Genomic DNA, 13090 nt, shown 5'->3' on the forward strand with positions numbered 1-13090 from the left:
ATGGAAACAGTTCCAGCATCTGGGTCATTGAGAGTCTCTCCCGTGGACCCTGTGCTCCTCCGAGGTGAGACAGCAGTGTACAGAACAGAGATGGGCAGATGGGAGGGTGTGCTGTGGGGTTCCTAGTAGAGGGACCAGCAGGTGCAGAGCCCTGGAGAGGGAGCCGGGAGTAACATGTTTGCCAGAGCAGCCCAAACTGAGTGCGAGAGGTGGGAATGAAGCATTCTCTCAGATGGCCTGTGAGCCATGTGGAGGGCTCTCTGCTGGGAAGCCACTGGCGGGTTGCCAGAGTAAGTTGTTTTAAGCCAGTCTGGTTGTCACTGTCCTTAAAAACGCTCAGTTCCCATTTCCTTTGGAGTAAAGTTCAAATGGTGTACTCTGGTACACAAGGTCCTTCAGTCAAGCCTCTGCTATTTATTTAGCATCGTCTGCGTCTTTCCCACATGTACCCTTCACTTTAGCCAAATTGGATCACGAGCAGTTCCTGGATGGGTCATGGTGATTCATGTCTTTGCTGCTTCCTGCGTGCTGCTGGCCCTGCAGGAAGCCCTCCCCCACCTGCTGTGGTCACTGGCTTGGTTTAGAGGGTCTTCAGCATTCTTGTTGGCTGGCCATGCCCTCCACAGTCACTTTCTGTGCTAGCCACAGGCTTGAACTGTGCTGTCTTCCCTGCCCGCCCTAATTGCGCCCCCACCACACCCTTGCTGGTTGAGAGCCATCCTTCAGTCCCATCTCCAGCACTGCCTGCCATGCTTTCCCTCGTGGCTGCCTCATTGTGGAGACCTTAAGCTGTGGTCTCTGCCGTACAGAAAACCCCCAAATGGTTTGCTTTAATTTCCTCTGTAGCTCATTGCGCAGAGTTTCTGCACCCTTCCTGCTTGGTTCCTATGCGTCTTGTGTAGAGCCAAAGAATAATTAGTTCTTGGTTTTCAAGTTGCAAAAATGAGTGAACAATTAATTGTCTAACTGGAATGTTGATGACAAAGTAACCCCATTCTTTCATCAAACTGAAAGCAGAAATTAGTGTATCCACCTCTTTGTTTTTATGTGTGCGTATACGTCTGTGTCTGTGTGAATGATGCTCGTGAGTGAAGTTCTCGTGGAATCCAGAAGAGGACATTGGCTCCCTGGAGCTGGAGGCGCAGGGATTGTGAGCTTGAGTGGGTGCTGGGAACCCGACTTGGATTCTCTGGAAGAGCGGTAAGCCCTTTTGACTGCTGAGCCGCTCCTTGAGCCCCGAGTCTACCCTTTCTTGAGGTGCAGCTTGGTGCGGTGTATTTAAACAGAAGTACTTGCTTTGTTTTGTTTCTGCAGGTGGGGTCTCAGAGGCTGACCTTTGAGTCTCAAACCCAGTGTGTGGCTGAGGATGGCCTGAAACTGATCCTTCTGCCTCAACCTCCTGAGTTCTGGGGTTACCTGTGTGAGCTACCATTCCAGATTCATGTTTGTGTATGTGGAAACCTAAGAAAGTAAAGCAAACTAGAAGGAGGTCGCAAGAGCTGCTGCTGAGGCCGGACATTCACTGTGCCTTACTGCAGCTCTCAGTGCGATAGGTCCATTCCCGGAATCCCAACACGTAGGAACTCTTCTTCTTCCAGAGTTGCGGACAGCTCTGAGCTACGCTCCAAATTCCAGTAATGTTAAGCCTGTTTTAAGTGGGAAGCTGAAGCTCAGTGGTTACATGACTTGCTCAAGTTCATATAGCTATTCTGTTGTCAAACAAATTCTTTTTTTGATTTTGTTTTGTTTTTGTGGATAGTACAGGATTTCTCTGTGTACCCCTGACTTTCCTGAAACTTGTTCTGTAGACCAGACTGACCTCAAACTCAAAGAGATCTGCTTGCCTCTGCCTCCCAGGTGCTGGGTTTAAAACATGTGCCACCACTGCCTGGTTGTCAAGCAGATTTTTTTTAAAGATTTATTTATTTGCTATATATACAGTGTTTTGTCTGCATGTATGTCTGTACACCAAAAGAGGGTCCCAGATCTCATTACAGATGGTTGTGAGTCACCATATGGTTTCTGGGAATTGAACTCAGGACCTCTGGAAGAGCAGCCAGCAACAAGTGCTCTTAACCTTTGAGCCATCTCTCCAGCCCTAAACAGATTCTTCAGCAAGACTTTTGATTCTGTCCGACTCACAGTGGGCAGTTAAGTGCAGAAGTGTCACAGCAGTGTGGCATAGTGCGGACGGAAGCAGCGTGGGCCCGTGTATTCAATGGACTGTTTCTATGATGGCTTTATTGACCAAACCTCAGGTATTGTGGTATTCACCCCTAGAGTGCACAGCTCAGGGTTTGCCAATGTGTTCAGACCACCATTCTAGAGCATTCGTCAACCCAAAGTGAACTCCACACGGCAGCAGTCAGTCCCCGTCCGCCTGCCTGTCTCTGTGTGTGTGACTTCCTTTTCCTTCCTTCCTTCCTTCTTTCCTTCCTTCCTTCCTTCCTTCCTTCCTTCCTTCCTTCCTTCCTTCCTTCCTTCCTTCCTTCCTTCCTTCCTTCCGCAGCGCACAGGAGGCTGGGGCAGGAGAATGGACAGCTCCAGTTCCAACCTGACCTACAAAGCCAGATCCTGTCTCAGAAAACATAAAAATGAAGCAGAGTTCAATTCAGTTTTAAAATTTTGATAATTGTGCTCGCTTTGGCAGCACATATAGTAAAATTGGAATGATACAGAGATTAGCGTGGCCCCTGCGTAAGGATGACATGCATTCATATTTTTAAAATATTTTTGATAATTATTGTTTCTTCAGGAATACAGAAATCAGTTTTTGTTCTTTTCATAACCATTTCTTACATAGATTAAAAATAAAAACTGAGTGTGTGTGGGTGGTGGTGGCCCACACCCTTAATCCCAGCACTCAGGAGGCAGCAGTGGCAGATCTCTGAGGTCGAGGCCAGCCCCGTCTACAGAGCGAGTTCCAGGACAGGTAGGGCTACACAGAGGAACCTTGTTTCAAAACAAACAACTGGGTGTGATGGCGTACTCTTGTAACACTAGCACCTGAGAGGCAGAGGGAGAAGGCTCGCTCAGAGTGTGGTGCCAGCCAGGACAACGTAGTGAGACTTTATCTCAAAGAAAAAAGAAAAATGAAATATGATACTGCAGTTATCCAGATCACCACAGTCATAGTTTTGATTAACATTTAGAATCTAATACCTGCCATTTTGGAAAATTTTATTATCAGTTAAAGTAGTAGACTTTCATAGTGTCATGGGAAAACCATACTTTTCAAATGTGAGACTATTGTGATTTGTCCAACAATGCTGGTTCTATAAGACTTTATTGTAGCGGGCTTTCTCCAGCCCCCAATCACGGCACAGACTTCTTATCAGGTTGGAATGCACACCCTAGCTTATGCTCCTTTCTAGGTAGCTCTTTTAGCTCATAGTAACCTGCCTCTCTTCATCTACGTTTTGCCTTGGGGCTTTTTACCTTTCATTCTCTATGTCCTGCTTTCCTGCTTCCTGTGTCTGTCTGGCCCCAGGCATCTCCCTCTTGTTCTCTCTTAAGCCTAGATTCTTTCTCTTCCTTATTCTCTCTGCCTGCCAGCCCTGCCTGCCTGCCCGCCCCTCTACTGCCTAGCTGCTGGCATTCAGCTTCATATTAGACCAACCAGGTGCCTTAGGCAGGCAAGGTGCAACAACAACACATCTTTACATCATTAAACAAGTGCAGCATAAACAAATGTAACACAGCTTTATTTAATTAAACAGTTACTCTGCAACACAAACAAGTTTAACACATTTTTACTTAGTTAAGCAAATGTTGTGTTCTACAACACTTTCTACCTGTTGAACTCCCACTCATCCCATCCATGTCTTTTTCTGGCTTAACAGTGGAATTTGTAGACTTGTGCTTCTGATTTTGACCAAAATATAATTACAGAGATTGAATTTACTCTCCTGGCTACAGTCACAAAGCAAACAAAAAGCTCCAGACAGAACATATGAGACAACTTCAAACACCAGTAAGCCAGCAGCAGAGGGAAGGGTGATCCTTGGGGAAACAAGCCTGCAGGTAAGGCCTGCAGTTACACTGCTGAGTCCAGAGAGGACAGACAGGTGGCCCTGGAAGAGGAGAGCTCCACAGGGTGCCCAGAACTGTGCTTGTCCCATTGGCTCTGCAAACGAGTACTGCTCAGTCAGAGAAAGAGCCACCCTAAAGCAACCTGTTTTTCAGAGTCAAATGTGGTGGCAAATGCCTATACTCTCAGTACTCAGAAGGCATAGGTGAGTCCAAGGCTAGCCTTGGCTACACAGTAGCAAGACTTTGTCAAACAGAAATGTTGGAGTTACTAACAACCAAACTAGGAAAACCTTGTTTCACAGAACACCAAGGAGGGACTCAGAAGCAGTTGCTTTAGTGGTGGGCGAATACAGCCTTCAAGGGAAGACTCCTTACCCTCCCAACACAGCTCCAGGACAGGCCTGGAAAGGATCGATTGATTGTCTCCAGATAGCTTAACCAGTAACATCCCACTGGTTAACTACTGGTTAATAGCAACATCCCACATTTAGAGGAATGCAGAAATACCTGGCTCTCATCAGGGCCAAATTCAGTTAGCCTCTGCTGAAAAATCTCCAGGCTCGTAGAGAAACAGGAAAAGTTAGTCAATAGAAACAGACCCAGAAATGCCTCTGTTGATGAGATTATTAGATCCTGAGGCAGTTGTCAAGAAAATACAGGAAAGACTGAGAGTGTTGAATACAGATAGGAAAACCATGACCCTGTTTGAACAGCAGAGTGAGACCCACAGTGTGCGCGGATGGTAACACAGGGGTTAGCAGACAAAACTGTGCAGGAGAAACTCTAGAAAACGGAGGCCTTAACAGTGTAGACTATCCAGGTATAATTACAGACAGTTTAAAAAACTGGGGAAAAGGAGTCAGTCAGCTGCGAGACTATCGTGAGGACATGATATTTATATCATTGTAGGTTTTAAGAGAAAAGGGATTGTGTTAACTTTTTTTTTAAGGGAAAAATTGCCAGGAATTTCAAAATTTGGCCAGAGAAAAGGGAAAATGTAAAATAGTTGTCGTTAATAGGAAATGCACAGTTAGAAGAGAGATTCAGATAAACACTGTCACATTGAGTCCAGACGGCTAAAATCTCCACTGTGAGTGTGGTGACTCCCTGTGCTGCGCGGAAGGAACTCACGACGGGAATAAAAACATAGGGTAGAAAAGTGAGCCATGCTAACACCGTCTAAAGGAAGCTGGGTTAGTACTGACTTTACACCAATTGGAGTTTAGAGCCAACAAGATTACCAAGAATAGAGACTAGACAAAATGACTCAGTAGTTAAGAGTAAGTTCTTCCAGGAGACCTGAGTCTTGTTCTCAGCACCCACATTGGGTGAGTCACCTCCCCACACGTACCTCCAGCTACAGGGGCTGTGATGATCTCTTCTGGCTTCTGCCAACATTCACATGCACACATACCTACACATGAATGTTAAAAAGAGACAAGATTACTAAGAATAAAGACCTCGTGTTAAAGGGGTCATTACTCCTAAATATTTAATAGTTTGAAATATTTATGTACCTATAAAGAGAACTTCAAAATACATGAATCAGAATCGGATAAACCCTGAAGAGGTCTCTAGTTATCCTTGGAGACTACAAACCTGACCACTTATCAACAGATTTTAAGAAAATAGGTAGAAAAAAACAGGCTAAAGTAAATAGAAGAAACAGATCAAAGATAAAGCTTAAATTTGTAAAATAGAAAATAGGAAAACAGTCGGGAAAGCCAGTGAAGTAAATTAAAAAGTTGTCTCTTGGAAAACACAAGCATAGTCTGTGAACTTGCAGCCTGAGGAGAGGAAGAGAGGACACACACTGCAAGTTGGGCGTGAAAGTAACAAAAGTATAGAAGACGCAGTTTCAAAGAGAAGATAAAAATAGTATGTATGAGTTGCTTTCACTAAGGAGTAGACTGATTGAGGCCAGCAAGGCTTATTTCGGAAGCAGTGAATAGCCTGCGAAGGGCTTCGTCTGTGGAAAGCAAAGCCAAAGGCTGGATTCCTTCAAGGAAAACTAAGGCCTACATGGTTTCCCTGAGGAATCTTCCAGATGTGTTAAGAACCGTAACATCAGTTATACACAGACTCTCGGATAACAATTGACAGAGAGAATATTTTCTAACTCATTCTGTGATACCAACATTACCACAATGTCAAAGTTGAACAAATAGATTTGTTCAAAAAAAGAAACAAATAACCCTTAAGAACGTAGCCCACATGGTGGCTCATAACAGTCCCAGGGGATCTGAACCCCTCTTCTGACCGTGACAGGCATCAAGCATTTACATACTACACAGACATACATGCAGGCAAAATACATACATAAAATAATAAGCCTTTAGAATTTGTTTAATAGAAAAAAAAGTTCTGCTGGGGATTGCAGACAGCTCAGCCGTTAAGAGCACTGACTGCTCTTCCAAAGGACCCAGGTTCAATTCCCAGCAACCACATGGCAACTCACAACTGTAACTCCAAGACCTTACACCCTTACACCAGACATACTTATAGACAAAACCCAATTGCACATAAAACAAAAATAAAATTTAAAAGGAGAAAGCCCAACTTTTCACAAATAAAAACTTGGAGCAAATTGATCTTTGTAGTTTAGGAAATAATTCTTTTTTCATACTATTCTCTTGGTAGGAGGTTTAGGTAGGTGTATATAACCCATTTTTATTTTTAAAATTTGCTGTTTAAGTGTTTGATGTCATCATTCCACAATAACTTAATCCTATAGCTTGACCCTGAGGATTGTCACAGACTCCAGGATCATGATTAATACCTCATAAACTGCAAAGTTCCTTCGTGTTTGCTAGTAGCAGGATTTAGCTGTAGCGGGTGTCCTAGAACGGAGGTGTAACCGGTGACTAATGGCTGCTGGTTTCACCCTGGTTAGACAAAAAGTACCAACGGTACAGGAACATATTTTAAACGTTGAAATTCTGAGGTATGAGTAATACCTGTTTGCCATTAACCCTCTAGGATTAATTCCACCCGCAGAGGGCAGCAGAGCGGAACCAGCCACGGCAGACAAGATGGCAGTTCAGCACAGGATGGCACAGCAGCTCGCGTGCGGTCAAACTTGGGGAGCCCGACCCCAAGTGGTTTATTTTAGGCTAATTTAAGCACAGCACAGTCTGGTGAAAACTGTTCTTCTGCACAAGCCCTAGTGTACAACAAAGCATGCCTGAGTCTCTAAGGAACAAAATAGAGATCAGACATAACTGCATCGACTCTGAAAAGTACGTGTGACACCTTCCGTGAAGTTTAGGTTCTATAGAATGAGAAACTTATGAAGACCAGTGCTGGGCGTCCTTAGCAACACACATAGCACGGAGGTCACCAGGCTAGAAAATGCTTCCGTTCCAGCCTTGGTGTGGGGACACACATGGGTTTTCCATTCCTTCCCTTGAAGGAACAGCCCTATCTGTTTATTTCCAGGTTCCCTACTGCATGTCTGTGAGCACAGACTTCTGTGCCCTACAAAAAGTAAACTCAGTTGATCATAGGCTTAAATGTAAAGCACACATTTATGAAATTTCTGGAACAAAATCTTCGTAGCTTTGTATGTAGCAAGTTTTTCTGAAGTAAAATGAGTAAAAGAAAACAGAGTGGAACTAGTTATGGTGACACTCCTGTAATCCCAGCATGAAGAGGTGAGGCAGGAGAATCATTTGTGTTCCAGGGTAGTCTGAGCTACACAGCAAGCAGATCAGAGACTGCCTAGAGACCTGAGCTGGGGAAGAAGGAAGTAGAAACTGGTGGATGACAGATCTGTTCATCGTCTGGGTTGTGACGGTGGCTTTACGGGGATGGGGAGAGTGCACGCACACACACACACACACACACACACCCCGTGTGCTAGAGTATGAGCAGTGTTGTGAGTTTCTCACACAGTCTGCTTATGATGCTTATACATTCTTCACATTTATAGTATGCTGCTTAAATTCTAAAGCACTGCCAGGGCCCGAGTCTCGTTTTAGAGAGACGTGCCAGTGATTAGTGAGGAGGAAGAATGTGTGCCGTGTATATTGTTTTCTTGCAATTTCAATTTGTTGAGGAATTGAAAGACCAGGTAGCCGGCTGGTGGCAGTTCACACTTTTAAAACCAAAAGTAAAAATGAAAGAAGACAAAGATAGACAGACCAACAGACCGACCAGGTAAGTGCCTGGTCTGTGTTCTCTGACATGCTGAAGGCATTTTTAGAATATCTATGAAATGTTAGGTTATTACTTTACTATCAAATTAGAACTCGACTATCCAAGTGGATAGTAGAGAAAGAAAGGGTGAAACTGTCGGCGAGCCCTAAATGTGGGATGAAGGAACCTACTGAATGGTGTTGGTCACATGACTGGGTATCTATAGTAATCAAATGAATGGCTCCTGAAAGGCTTTGGATGCTGCTTCACAGGGCAGAGGGCACATTGTGGTGTGTGTAAGGCGAAAGACTGGATATTCCAGCTTGTCCCTGCTTTGTCACATGAGTTTGTTTATTGAAGCATGGGGGGTTTTGAGACAGGGTTTCTCTATGTAGTTCTGGTTGCCCTAGAACTCAATCTATAGACCAGGCTGTCCTTGAACTCACAGAGATTCACCTGCCTCTGCCTCCCAAGTGCTGGGACTAAAAGCGTGCATCACCATGTCCTGCTTACGTGAGTTCTTAAAAAGAAGAGAAACTTTCTGGTGGCAGGCGGGAGCTGTGACTACAGAGGAGTGGTGAACAGACCACTCTGACGGGTCGGCAAAGTGCTTGTTAGCAAGCACCAGGCCCTGAGTTCAGATCCCCAGCACCCGCATGAAAAGCCACTTGTGGTAGTGTGAGTCTATGGGCTTGTTGTCTAGAGTCCAGTCAGATATGCGCTGGTGTAAGTTCAGTGAGACCCTGTTCCATAAAATAAGGTGGAGAGCACTTTGGGAAGGCATCGGAAGCCCACCTCCAGCCTCTACAGGCATACACAGATGAATAACATTGAAAAATCAATTAGAGCTGGGCGGTGGAGGTGCATGCCTTTAATCTCAGCACTCGGGAGGCAGAGACAGGCAGATCTCTGTGAGTTCGAGGCCAGCCTGGTCTACAAGAGCTAGTTCCAGGACAGGCTCCAAAAGCTACAGAGAAACACTGTCTCAAAACCAAAAAAGAAAAAAAAAATTTAAGAAAGAACAAAGAAATGCAGCATTGGAAGATGGAGGAAGGGGGTCACTGGCAAAGACCTAGAATCTGGGGAAGGCCAGGAGAGCAGTTCCCTTTCAGCCTATAGGCAGGATGCACCCTGCTTGCTCTTTTCCCTGCACATCTCACCTCCAGAACTGCAGGTTTATAAACTGCGTGGTTTCGGCCAGTGAGTCTGTGGACACTTGTTACAGCAGCAACAGAAGCTAGGGGAGCTCACAATCCCCCCTCCCCCGCACGCACACACACACACACACACACACACACCAGCGGGCTAGAATGGAAAGTTGAGCTCTATAATACCAAAATAACTTTTTATTCTTTGGGAATTTTTCCCTTTCCACCTGTCAAGTCTGACTTCCCATAAAGCATAGATTTATTCATTAAAGATAATTTCTAAATATAAAGTCTCAGAGCTGGAGTGTTGTTTTAGCCTAATCCCTGCCTGCAATTTATAGCTAGAGAAATTGAGGGCAAAGGCTCCGTAGCCAGTGCCTGTAGATAAGGCTGTGCTTCTGGCCTTTCAGCTACCGTGGCCGAAGCTTTTGTTCTTACGGGAGGAAGGCTTGTTCACAGACCCAAAATGCTATTCCTTTTTTAAAGAGCTGATTTATTCCATGTGCTCACAAACCTTCATATCTCCAGAAATTAGAAAGGTATACAAACTACAAACAGATGTTATATATTAAATTTTGCTGTAATTTATCTTTAAAGTGCAGGAAATTTATTTTTAGCGATAACTTAGAAAGTATTTATTAGGGTACTTTTTAGTACTCTAAGGAAATCATTCTTTTGCATTTTCAACTCTTGTGATGAAGCCTGTTTACAGTTTTTCTTTTGGACTTAAAAATGGCCTTTAAGAAACACAAGGAAGCCATGTTTTTAACATCTGCTTGATTTACATTCAAATGTTTGAATGAGAGTGGTTTATTACAGGAGAATGCAATATTTTATTTATGTGTATGGTTGTTTTTCCTGCATGTATGCCTGTGCATTGTGTGTGTGTGTGTGTGTGTGTGTGTGTGTGTGTGTGTGTGTGTGACCTGCAGAGGCCAGATGACAGGGTCAGATAGTATGGAGCTGGAATTACTGGTGGTTGTGAGCTGCTGTGTGGGTGCTGGGACTCAAACCCAGGTCCTCCGTAAGAGCTGTCAGTGTTCTTGACGCTTAACCCTGTCTCCAGCTCTGGGACACGATCGTGTATAAAACTTTGGTTCTAGATTTCTTCTCCCTTCATCACGACTCTTCCCCCATCACTAGTCAGTGTGTCCTCCAGAGATGGTGAGATGCGGTCCCGGTCCTCTGCTTGCTGTGTATACACAGGTGTTCTTCCAGTACACTTCACGCCTACATGGTTAATTACGCCCATTTTTCTTAGTTATCGCTCCTGAGGAAAAACAAATCTTATTTTTAATTTTAAAGTTACGGTTGGGTACAGCATGATTTTTTTTCCCAATGTAGAGACGTCTAGTCAGCTCGTCGTGGCACTTTAGCACTGATTCTGTATCGTGCCTGCTGTTTTCCTGTCTTCGTTTTAACTGCTTTTGAAAATCACAGTTCTCGTCACCATTTGTCAGTACTGCTTCTGTGCCCTCTGTTATAAGTAGTGGAGCTTATAAACAGGAGCACACTCCACACTATGGGGCTTACTGGCTTCTGGTGGTCTGTTCTTAGAAATCAGCAGCAAATGGAACTAAACAATTAGGTGTTAACGAGTCACCTCAAGTTAATAATCTACCACTCTGGTACCAAGTAGAAATTTATTTATTTATTTTTTAAGATTAAAAACATGGAGGCAGGCATGGTAACACACCCTTTTAATCTCAGCACTTGTAAGGAACTTGAGGTTAGCCTGGTTAACTTAGCAAGTTCCAGGCCATCAGGGGCTACATAGTGAGACCCTATCTCAAAAACAAAACCAACAGCAGGGACCAAAGTTTACAGAGATTCATTCTGCTGTCTCTGCCATCACCAAATGTAAGTTTCCTAGAGATGCTTGTTTCTGTTGTCATAGTGGAAACATTAGAACAGTGCCTGGCACAGCGTAGGCTTAGATTCCCCTCTTGGGATTCAAACTCAAGACCTCAATATCTCAAAACATACATACAGACAATGTCTGTAGCCATCTTAACCAAGGGGAAATGACCAGAACAGACATTTGACATTTAGGTGCTGTGTCTGTGCAGTTGTAGTCACGTGACTCTAGCCATCTGCACACACTGTTAGCTGCAGTTACAGTGACACATTGTAATCAGCTGACTCTAGCCATCTGCACACACTGTTACTGTAGTTACAGTGACACATTCAGATCCAAGCAGTTTGTGTTGCCTGCGGTCTCATCCATAACTCAGTGCCTAGGAGACCAAGTCATCCCCGGGCACCATAGTGACACAGTTGCGTGGCAGTGGTGTGCGTTTTGAATGAACATTCATCTAAGGAAGATTTCCTTCCTAATTTGGTGACTTGAGTGTTCAATGCTTCCAGGTTTAGCTAGATAACCGTCAGCTGCACATACATGTAACTCACCGTTTTACAAACTGTAACATTGTGGTTCGCATTTCCAAATATTCAGACATTTTTATGATCACCCACTTAAGGAAATTCTTTGATTTAGGGATGGAGAGATTGCTCTCCCAAAGGATCCAGGTTCAGTTCCCAGCACCCACAGTCGTCTGTAATTCATCCCAGGGAATCTGACACATTCTGGCCTTTGTAAGCACCAGGCAGACATGGTGTGCAGATGCACATTCAGGCAAAATATCATGCACATAAAATAAATTCATATTTAAAATAAGAATATGTTTATTTCGCAACACTTGTCAGTTTAGCTGTAATTAGGCACCTGTGAATAATCACTGAGGAGGCTTTCAAGTGTCCTTTTCTGGAATTGTTACTTTTCATTCTCGTTACTCTTTTCCCTTATGACTTTAAACAGGACTTGTCCCTTACACAACTAAACCTTTACCTCCCTCTGCCCAGAGCATTCGTTTCTCCTGAAACCCTGCTGCGAATGCCAAACTTTCCAGCTATCATCTTGGCATCTTTCTTCACCCCTCTCCCGCTTAACTTTCACACTCAGGAGACCCTGCTGTTCCTCTCCATCCTCACCATCGCCCAGTGCTCTGAGGACACGAGGGAACATAAACTCAGCACTTTGCGTTGCCTTTTTAAGCAACCTTTAGCAAATCCTTACTTTGAAGAGGTGTCCTGTCTTAGTCTAAGGAGTAGCTGAAGAGAGATGTGAAGTTACACAGTGCTAAGGAAAGTGCGCAGTCAATTAATAAACATCATGTAAAGATGAAGACATGACTAATTGTAAGAAAGTCTCTGTAACAGACTAAACAAAATACTGGCCATAGCTACTAACCAAATGGTGATCTAAAAATTCCATCAAAGAAAATCTCTTCCCACACAGAGCGAAAAGGACAGTGGAGGAAAACAGAGAAACTGTGGTTCTCAGCCACATCTGGCTTCACACTGAGACCATGCAGCGTGCCCTGACACCGGCTCGGAGTCCCGGCACCCACAGTGTTTTAGAAGTTCTGCAGGTAATCCTAAGGGTGACAGTGTTAGTTAGCAGCATTAGTAAGAAGCCCGAAGGATGAGACTTAAAGGCCTGACATCTGTCCTGAAGGACTTAGGAGCACACCGTGAGGATGGTAAGAGTGAGCCGTTGAGTGTATACTAGCACACCATGAGGATGGGAGACCTGCAGGGTACCCCTGCTCATTGGAGCATCAAGCAGCTTCAGAACACTGTCGCCTGGGGGATCTGGTGCGGACACTGGTACGAGAACAGATCAGTGTGGGAGGTCTAGCCATTTGGTTAGTTAACTGAATCTCTCAGTCCCCTGTTGATCTGGGGGATCTGGGTGGAGACTGGTACAGAAC

At 44.4% G+C, this 13090-nt stretch overlaps 1 protein-coding gene and 1 pseudogene across 1 annotated transcript in view; both read left to right on the top strand.

The window, feature by feature from the left end:
* The window catches only part of Fkbp5 (FKBP prolyl isomerase 5), an 84341-nt gene that overhangs the window by 19640 nt on the left and 51611 nt on the right, over positions 1 to 13090 (top strand). The window lies entirely within an intron of this gene.
* Positions 2635 to 2735, top strand: LOC125411591 (U6 spliceosomal RNA; annotated as a pseudogene).

This window comes from Myodes glareolus, chromosome 18, assembly GCF_982192425.1.
Source record: "Myodes glareolus chromosome 18, mMyoGla1.1, whole genome shotgun sequence".
Classification (NCBI taxonomy): domain Eukaryota; kingdom Metazoa; phylum Chordata; class Mammalia; order Rodentia; family Cricetidae; genus Myodes; species Myodes glareolus.